At 37.4% G+C, this 10,162-nt stretch overlaps 1 long non-coding RNA gene across 1 annotated transcript; it reads left to right on the top strand.

The window, feature by feature from the left end:
- The first annotated feature begins 4,124 nt into the window (after window positions 1-4,124).
- LOC120485889 (uncharacterized) lies at window positions 4,125-4,682 on the top strand. The gene is made up of 3 exons (XR_005624063.2): window positions 4,125-4,149; window positions 4,277-4,337; window positions 4,440-4,682. It is a non-coding gene; the product is annotated as an uncharacterized LOC120485889 (long non-coding RNA).
- Window positions 4,683-10,162: the final 5,480 nt, after the last annotated feature.

The following is a 10,162-nucleotide window of genomic DNA, read 5'->3' as shown; positions in this document are numbered from 1 at the left end:
GAAATTATTTGTGTAATGCATGTTATGCATCTTCTTGTGAACAGTTTATCAATGCATTTGTTTCAATTTGAAAGCACACAAAAAATGTTTTATCTTTTAGTTTAAAGTCATAACTGTACCCTCCTGTGAAAGCAACCAATACTTTAGTGTGCTGAAACACTCACGTTTTTCTGCCTCACCTATTGACTGCAGCGCCCACATCTCCTAAGAACTGATACACAGAAAAGAAGAAACTTTTTTTTAAATTGTTAAACTGATCAATGGTCATAGATATGAAAAAAAAGTTGCCTATAGTTCACTATCTGTGGAAAACAAACGAAAGTAGGCTGCTGTCAAAATGTAAAAGCTTATATAAAACATGAGGTCACTCACGGTCAAGTTCAGTTGGAATTTAATATGATTTTTTATGCATTGTATATTCCATGTCATTTATTAAAAATAAAGAACCTCCATCTCTCTGCTCCTGCAACATTCATTTAAGTCTTATGCATATTTTATTAAACTACTGCTTTTATTGTCAGTAGACAATAATTTTATCCAGAGAATTCTGTAAAGGATGTTTAGTAGAGGGTCAACAGAAAAACTTCTATATGGTTTTTCAAATGCACCTAAAAATCTTATACACCAATGATTTTCCCTTTAAAACATATTTATAAAGTTGCAATTGAAATTATTCAACCCCTATAGCAAAATATACAGACTTTTTGCAATGAACAAAGCAAACACAAATAATTTAAATGGATTCCCCAAATTCAACTGAAAATGCAACTTTTAATGACTTCTGCAGTCTGAAAATTAATCAAACCCCTGAATACCATCCCTCACAACAGCACAAATCTCCAAAATATGTTGCTGCATTCAAGTCATCTCGTATAGATCGTAATTACGAGTTGAACGCACTTGAACGCCACCACAATGTCGTAAATACCAGTGGGAAGCTCGGGATTTTCTTTAAACTCCGATCTGTACGAGTTGGGGGCGTGTCAGTGAGAAACGTTCATTCAACGTCTGTTGACGGTAAATTTTAATTGAATTTCAATGTTTACATTTCTGACATTGTAAGGCTTTTTCATTTATAAAGCAAGCTCTCTGCACAAAATATAATATCATTGTATACATATTATACCTAATGATAGAGTTTACATTGGCTTCATAAGCTAATAAAAAACATAAAAAGAAAAACACACCTGACGCGCATTCTTTGTTCTTAATTTTTTTTTATTAGCAAAGTTAACAAACCTTGCTGTATTTTCCTGTAATTAATTAAAAGTAGGTACACTGCCATTTTGCTCCGACGAAACTGACTTGAACGCACCTCACGTCGTAAACACGACTTCCCACCTCGTACGTACGAACTCCCCAGGAGGACTTGAACGCAGCATGTGTTCCCTCAAGCACAGCTGATGTAACTAATCAAGGGCATCATTAGTTGCACCAGGTGTGCTTGAGCTAGAACACATGAAATATCCGAACTGGCTAGGTTTGTTGAGTGTAGGTTTGCCAACGGTCCCAAAAAATGCTGGACGTCCTGATTATTGGGCCCAATTTGTTTTTCCCATATGGGACCTTTCTTGTCCCGTTTATTGAGTGCTAAGCTGATCTGACTGATACAACAGCAACACGACATAACCATGACACCGGTCATAATCCAATCACACGCTTCATGGACCATACCAATAACTCCAAATTGAGAATTAATTGTTATTTTGGGGCAAATTATTTGATTGGCGATTTTGATTTGATTTTTAATCCTCAGCTGTTTGGTCGCTCCCGGTTTAATCTGGTCTCACACTAACGGCACTGTATGGCCGGGTTTTGATTTTGGCAAATCAGTTTGGGTGAATTTAAACAATTTTAAACAACGTGAACGAAAACAACCTAGTTGCTCCAGCTGCTGCTCATACTCACGATCTCCGGCTCTGCAAGATTCGGAATGGAATGATTCAGATTCCACTTGGCACAGCTAATAGAAAATGTACAACTGTGAGACAGGTTGCTCACGTCACATCTACGTCATCAAGCTCAGTGTAAGCCTGCGCAGTGCACTCGGCAATCAGGAAGTGAGTGCTTCTAATTGACTTCACTTTTCTTAGTTGAAGTCTGGGCACTGCATGAAAAGTGGGATTTTCGTCAGTAAGCGGCACTGTAGATTGTCGTGGAAGTTCAGGTTTACGACTGCACACGGCAATTTACAGGTAACACTCAAAACTGCTGTGAATTGCCGGAAATTGACGTGGGCCTTGCTTGGCAGTTGTCCCCCCATTGTCCCCCCTTCTCCTAAATCTAGAGGAGGCTTTGACATGTAAATGAAAATGCTGTGAGCTATACACATGCAAATAAGGGTAGGGGAGTTTCACCCCAGGTAACATTTTTCTGAAAGGTATAACTTCATTCTAAGACAAGATCAGGCTCAGTATAACCTAATTGCTGTGTTTTTTTTGTTTTTTGTTTTTTTAACATTGCACATAATGCACAACAATTACAACAATAACATGACATCCAAAAAGATAACAATCAACAAATAATAATTTCACAATAAATAAGAAACAAATAAAAATAGGACAGAATTGAACAAATGAAATAAAAACAGGAAAGGGACTATCTCTATTGTGTATAATATTATGATTTAAGAGAAAGTTAGAAACCAGTAATTTGTACTATTTAAAGAAAGAAAATTAGCTTCAATTAGCTTCAATATTCTTTAGCAAATACAATTGTATCACTACATTTTTATCGATACATTTGAGAGACAGAATATACTGAAAACTAAAAATTAGACCAAAAAAAAAAAAAAACTTCAAACAAGGTTTAGAATTATTCATTTTACTCTTATAAATATGAAATTTTCCTAATAAAATTATAAGATTCATCATAACATTTACGGAAGCAGTTTTCAAAATATATGATAACATCTTTGATGTTAATTCACAGTTATAAACAGATGTTTTTTGTTTTTGTTTTTTACAATTTTTTTGACTGGTTTATTTAATTTAAGTAACCTAATTAAGTTATTAATTTATGCATATATGTATTTTTACATTTCATGGTAGCCTATTTAGGTATATCCACCTTATTCCTAATTTAAAATGAACTAACAGCAGCAGAAAAGTCAAAGGACAGCCGACGACAGCCTTTCAACCTGAGTCAAAAACCAGTGAACGTAACTCTGATTGGCTGAGGCAGCATATCGTCATAATCCAACCTGTAACGTCAGCCACTCTGATTGGCTGAGGCAACGTGCCAGGCATGTGGCGTGTTTTTTTAAGCAGAAAGTAACTACACAGATATTCAGCCTGCTTCGCCGTCATGATCGCTGGGGAACCCATCTTTTCCTCTAAATTGAAAGGTAAGTTCGTCCAGCTTAGTGAATTCTATGTCCATGTCTTCTTATAGTTTTTGGTAGTTTAGCGTTTTTGTCTTAAACTTCACAAATCGGCTGTGATTACTGCCGCGAATGTCCAAGGGTGTTAACCTAACGGAACAGTTTTTTGTTTTGCGTTAGCTTGCTGCTCTTAATTCTTTTTTTGTTTCATTTCAATTTGAACAAATTTGGGACACTAAACTGTACGTTGGGTTGCACGTTGTTGTCTGGCTGCAAGTTAGCCACCATTCTTTGATAGTAATCAAACTAACTCATTTACTCTGAATATCGTCAGAAATTATGAAAAAATAATAAGTGCCAGGGTCCTAAAACAAAGCGCGTAATGTGCTTGTATGCTCTAGTGTAGGCTATCCTTGTTTGTAAAATTGCATCACTTTGTGTGATGAGTGAAATCTTCAGATGTTTGTGATTTGTTTTGTCTCTCAGGGGCTGTTAGGAGTGAGGTGTCCTTCGCTGATGGGAGAAAAAACACCTAAATAAGGTAACGTTACGTGTTGTGATCTCATCCTCTTTTCTTTTGAACAGACCCCAGTCAAATAAAAAGTAAAACTAAACTAATTTGGATTAACGTCTGTGTTTATAGATGACTTTGAGCGTGAGACAGTGGTGAAAACGCCAAAGAGAACTGGAACATGGCATGTTATATTCAGTTATAAATGTTTGACCAAGTTTTTAAATATCTTATAAATCTGTTCAGTTTCATCATTTGATAATAACTTTTAAAACACATTTTTTTGTGGTATAGATGCAGTGACTGAAACCTGGTGGTAAGTGTTGATCTATTGGCAGTGGAGAAGACACTTTTAATAGACACCTTCTCTCTTGTGAGCTAGCAAACTTTGTTATTCTAATTAGAGCATTGTAAACATCACCAAATGTGTTCGTTTATTTCAGTGTTCCAGAAAAAGGTCCTGAAACTACTGGTCGACATCCGCCATCGCCTGAAGGAAACCAGGTAGTGGATGCAGAAGAAACATATTTTTGCTTACAAATGTGGGGACTTGGGGCAGATTGCCTTTGCATACATCTAAATCATTTGTCTTTTTCAACTTTGCAGAAGGGGTCATGAAATTCGGTTCCACAGCCACTGAGGTGTATGTACATCAAGGTGAACCTCAAGCACGCGTCGCAAAGACTTAAATTCACTTCGCCCTGATGAGCCAAGCCTACAGGACTTGAATTAAGAGTTTTAAAGGGATAGTTCACTTTGAAATTATTTTTTGAAATGTTTTGGCTTACGTCAAGGGCATCAGTCAGTCATATAATGGAAGTCTATGGGGATCTCTTAAAAGAGTATGCACAGAGAAGTACAAATTAAACATGATTTAATGAATCATAACTGTAAGTACACCTTGATGGCTTAAGATACGAGACGAGCGGTTTGTGTGAGAAAATGAACAGTGTGTGTGTGTGTATATATATATATGATCTGCGCATGCGGTGGAAACCGCCAGAAGCGATCTTGCACTGGTACGTCACTCATTGTTTACACAGATTTCGGAAGTTTTACTGTGAAGATCTAAACATATTAAGATGTATTGCATTTTGTGTATATCTAAATATATATATATATATATATATATATACACACACACACACATTTATACAATATAAATACTGTTTGTTTTCTTTCCCAAAACGCTCATTTCGTGTCTTAGTCAATCATTGTGTACTTAATTTATGAGTCATTAAATCATGTTTAATTTGGTCTTCTTTGTGCATGCTCTTTGAGGTGGTGACCATAGACCTGCATTATATGACTGACAGACAACAACAGTTTGACCTAAAAATATCAAAATTGAAAATACTGTGGAAACAAAACCACCTGCATCTTGGATGCCCTTGAGATAAGATAAAACATATCAAAAATGTATTTCAAAGTGAACCATACCTTTAAATTACATCCTTGTTATTCGTTCATAATTCTGGCTCCACTGTACATTGTGTTTGATATATCTGGTGCCCAATTCTGATGCCATTCAGGGCAATTTATTTTTGAATAGAGATGCAATATATTATTGATTTATTTGTATAACTGTAGTGCTGTATGTATGTATGTTGTCCCATGTTTCCAGAGGGTGGAGGACATGTTTTCTGTGCTTTGAAAGATGTTCTCCTATGCTGTGTACATAGTTTTGTGTTTGTTCTAATAAAGCTATTTCTTTGAATAAACAGTATGTGGCAAATGTTCCTTTCCTCAATAAATTCATGTCCTTGATGGTAATAATAATTTAGTCCATAGGATAACAATGACATGAATAAACAACATAATAGCATATCATATGAATATATATATATATATGATTATTATTATTATAATTTTATGTCGGCTGACCAATAGTAACAGATCTGCCAACCAATCACGAGTGATTTTCTTGTTTAAATGTAGTGAATTTCAACCAATACTGAGTGAGGAAATTCAAGCCATTCTCTGGCAAGGCGCGCGCAGTGCTGCTATTCATATGCTAATTAGGGCCATTCGCACCTCCGCGAGCGCTGCATGCATACGTCATGGTTCGTTTCCGTCAATATGTGGCACAGTGGAACGCGACGTTCACAGTCTGTAAATTGTCGTTAACTGCCGAAAATTAGGGAGATTTCCGGCAGTTTACGGGGACGAAAATCCCACTTTTCATGCAGTGGGGGTTGCTGTGTCCATATGCATGTATCTGTTTTTCCAATTGGTAATGTCTTATCTTGCCCAGGGAACCAGGACTGTCACTAATGCCGTCTCCCAAAAAAAAAAGTAAATATTTATGTGCAACTGTAAAATAAATAAATAATACATACCATACATGCTCATTATATGACTTCACAAACCCTTACTAGTCACCGTGCAGATTTTGTAGTCCCAGTCTACACACACACACACCTCAGGGCCTCTGAGATTGTGTCGCTTTTTCTAACAAACTTCCAGCTCATTATTTTTTTTTATAATCCTGTCAAAATGCATAACATCTTCCTCAGAGAGAGAACGAGAACGACAAACCATCCCATGGGCATGAGAACCAAAAGTGTGACAAGGCTCTCGCTACTCCCCACTCTGCGTGTTGCTGTTGGTTACAGCATGTGTGTGTGTGACGAGGAGGAGGAGGAACCCGCCATGAAAGTGTGTTTGTATAGAGGAGGTTGTGCATGTGTATGTTGTGCAGGACGCTGTTGTGTCTTACACGTGTGCGCTGAGGGACTCTGCACAAACTGTCGAGCCGGTTTCCCGGCACACTCAAATCCCGCATTAATCCACTCACTTCATCGGAAAGCTGCAGGATGGGCTAGCAGCCGATAAAGAGGCAATGCGGGTTGAACTGATAAAGGAGACTTCAGTCACAAATTAATACTGATAATTCATTCTCTTTTTACTGACACGCTTTATCTATTGCTAACACACACTTGCAGTAAACACTTTTAAAAATCAGGTCATAAACAGTTTTCTCGCTTAATCACACGTCTGTGCTTTAACTTACTCTGAATTTTTTAAAAGACACGTGCACACAAGACCACAGTAGGGCTGGGAATTTAGATACAACGGGGACTTGGCATTACAGTAAGTAATCTCAGTCATAATCCAATACGATATTTGCATATTTATGGTTACATTTTTAAAAGACCCCAGTATTAGTGGATTTCTAAATAGGTTTTACGTTTCCAAACTTTTTGGTTAACAGTCAAAACTATTAAAGGGAAAGCAAAACTATAAGTGTATTATTCAGTGTTGGGGGTAACACAAGTAAAATGGGTTACATAATCAGATTACATTTTACTTGAAAAAAAGTAATCTGATTCCATAACCCACATTACTTGTATCCGAGTTACTTTTCCACATAAGTACATCGGACGGAGTTCATTTTTCATGTTTTCACATTGACTGACACCTCTCCTGTCCTCATGTTGAGAGAAATCAGGAGTAAGTGTAGAGCCGTTGTGTGCACTGTGTAAACATGAATGTTTATTGCAGGAATGTGAACATGCTTGTGCAAATGTTGTTTATTTGCCATCTTATTAAAATACAGTGCAGAGAATGATTACATTTTTATTTTAAAGGGACACTCCACATTTTTAGAAACCCAGTTATACTATTGAATGGTCGTGCAACACTCTCTTATTTTCCCCTGAGATGAGAGAAATCTGCTATTTACCTTTTTCACTTCCTCCTACAATGACGCAAAAATCGTCATTTTACGTCATTGTAGAAGGAAGTGTAAGAGGGGGGATTTCTGTAAAGACTACAAGCACTAGATCCCACCCTTTCAAACCCGCCAATAGGGGGTTGGACCTAATGCGCTAACAGACCTATCACAGATCAGTGCCAGTGCGTTTAATTTCACCGGCAGAATTTTTTTTTTTGAAAATATGGACGAAGGCACTGAACACGCAGACGGATGCATTATGGAGGATTGGGATTACACATAATGTTAGCCATCTTGTTCAGAAAGCTAAGCTAGCAAGCTCTTGTTCTGTGGAGAAAGCTGAGTAGTAACTTTAGGTGTTACCATCCTTTTTTTTCCCAGACATGTCCGGCCGTCGATGTCCGGGATTCAGCTTTTGCTTTCTGCAGTCGCCATTCATTGTTTACATGCACAGTTTTTGTTTCAATCTAACTGAATTCATTATAATTGGTGAAACTGAATGTATAGTTTACATGAACGCTAAAAAAGTGGTCGGTTGATGTACGTTTTGCTAAGAAAATTTCCACTCCTCCGTGAGAGACACGAGACCGGTAACTTACGTCTCATAGGCGTCACTCATCGGTAAATCACACCACCGGCCTTGCATCGTTCTCCACACGGCCCTCACTCGTCCTGCTCACCACAGTAAACATGATGAATGGCGACTGTAGAACGCAAAAGCCGAATCCTGGACATTTTGGGCGATCTCGAAACAGACTTATCACGGAGACTCCCTAGACTAGCCTAGGCTTGTTGTTTTCACTACTGCACTGTTACCGGTAGGCGTGGCCTCCTAGGGCAGCGAAGCAAGTGCATTTTGGGATTTGTTGTCTTTCATCCACATAAGCCAAAAATACATTTTCTGGCTTTTCTCAGTCTAGAAAGCTCCAAAATCAAAAATAATTTCACATTTCTTCTACATAAATCACCCATTTTAAATACACATTCATCTTTCCAGAGGTGGAGTGACCCTTTAAGATTATGTTATTTATCTTAACATTTTAAATATGATTTATTATTGTATTATTGATTTATTATTTCTACCCATTAGACACATCGGTAAACTTGATGTCCACAGAACTTTCTACAGCATTTTCCAGGTTTCAAGCAATGTGTTACTCATTCAATTACATCTTTCTCTGTAAAAGTGAAATAATCAAACTCTTGCGAGCAGAATCTTGCTTGGATGAGTGCTCACTAAGAGTAGCAAATCCCTTAAGCCTGATCCTAAATCAGATCCACCATCAGTTAAAGCACTATAGAGAAAGCTCATCTGATCCCAGATCAGCATCAACCTTTGATAACCGCTTCCAACCTGCTCGACTAAATGCCTGAGTCCGACCGCAGATAAAACAGGTTGGGCCGAGCCCGGATCAGTTAAAACCAGCCAGGTATTCAAGGCTTATGTTCCGTCTGTGTGCCAGACAGTGAGATCTTGTCACTGCAAGGAGCAGAAGCATTACATTAATCAATGTTAATGAAAGCTCAGTTTAATTGTAAGTGTGCATGTATGCATGAGGGAAAGCAAGAAAAGTGCCTGGGTGAACATGTGACTGCTTGTGTATGCTTGAGCGTGCGCGTGTCCGTGTGCAGCTGTTGTCTCATTGCTATGCAGTTGGCATCGACCTCACTAAAATAGGAAGCAATTACACTGTGAACCTGCAGTTAAACTTTGAGTGGCAGCTGATGTTTAATGCATGCGAGACAGAGCTGCGGGGTTAGAACCGCTCACTCGGGATCCTACGGTTCTCCTGCAGGACAAAACCTTGGTAGCCCCGCTCGGCCACACGCTTCCAGTAAAATCAATACAATTCGACTTACAGCAACGCAATCACAGAAGAGCTGCAATGTCTTTAAAAAAAAATAAAAATAAAAAAAATTCACTCAAGCCGTCTTTTTAAAAAAAAATAATACTATCAGTGCACATTTTGACTTGTGATACAGCCTGGTATTACAAATCATACTTACTATTCACAAAGCAGAAGAATATGGTTGTCAGTCCTGTAGGCTATTTGAGTGCATAATAGGCCTACATTACGTTTACACACAGTCAGTTCAGTTAGGCTATTTAGGCTACTTGTCATACAGTCTGAATTGTGAGATATAAACTCGCAATTGCAAGAAAAAACAACAAATTGTCACAATTCTAAAAAATAAAACTGCAATTCTAACAGAGAAATTAAGGTAATATCTCACAATTCTGACTTTTTTTCTCGTAATTGCAAAGTTATATCTTGTAATTCTTTTTTTTTTCTTCTCGGATAATAAATTACAAGTTTATTACAGTCAATTATAACTGTTGTCTAAGATTTGTGAAAAGTCAGAATTAGGATTCAGTTGCAATATTGAGTTTAAATCTCAAAATTCTTAAATGTAAAGTTTATACATTGCAATTATGACTTTTTATCTCACAGTTGCGAATTGATATCCTGCAATCTTGAGTTATAATCTCGCAATTGTGAGAAAATATTTATAATTTTATGATTAGGACACCATATATAGAGAGAGCTACTGTAAAGCTACTTTAAAGCTGACTCAAATTTGTTTCATAATTGATGAACTCTGGAACATCGACATGCTATTTAACTGACTTGAGCTGAAAAATAACACTTAT

This window comes from Pimephales promelas, chromosome 13 (assembly GCF_988280905.1).
Source record: "Pimephales promelas chromosome 13, fPimPro1.hap1.1, whole genome shotgun sequence".
Taxonomy (NCBI): Eukaryota; Metazoa; Chordata; class Actinopteri; order Cypriniformes; family Leuciscidae; genus Pimephales; species Pimephales promelas.
Note: the sequence above shows the minus strand (reverse complement) of the source record. Positions and strands in the feature narration are given on the sequence as shown.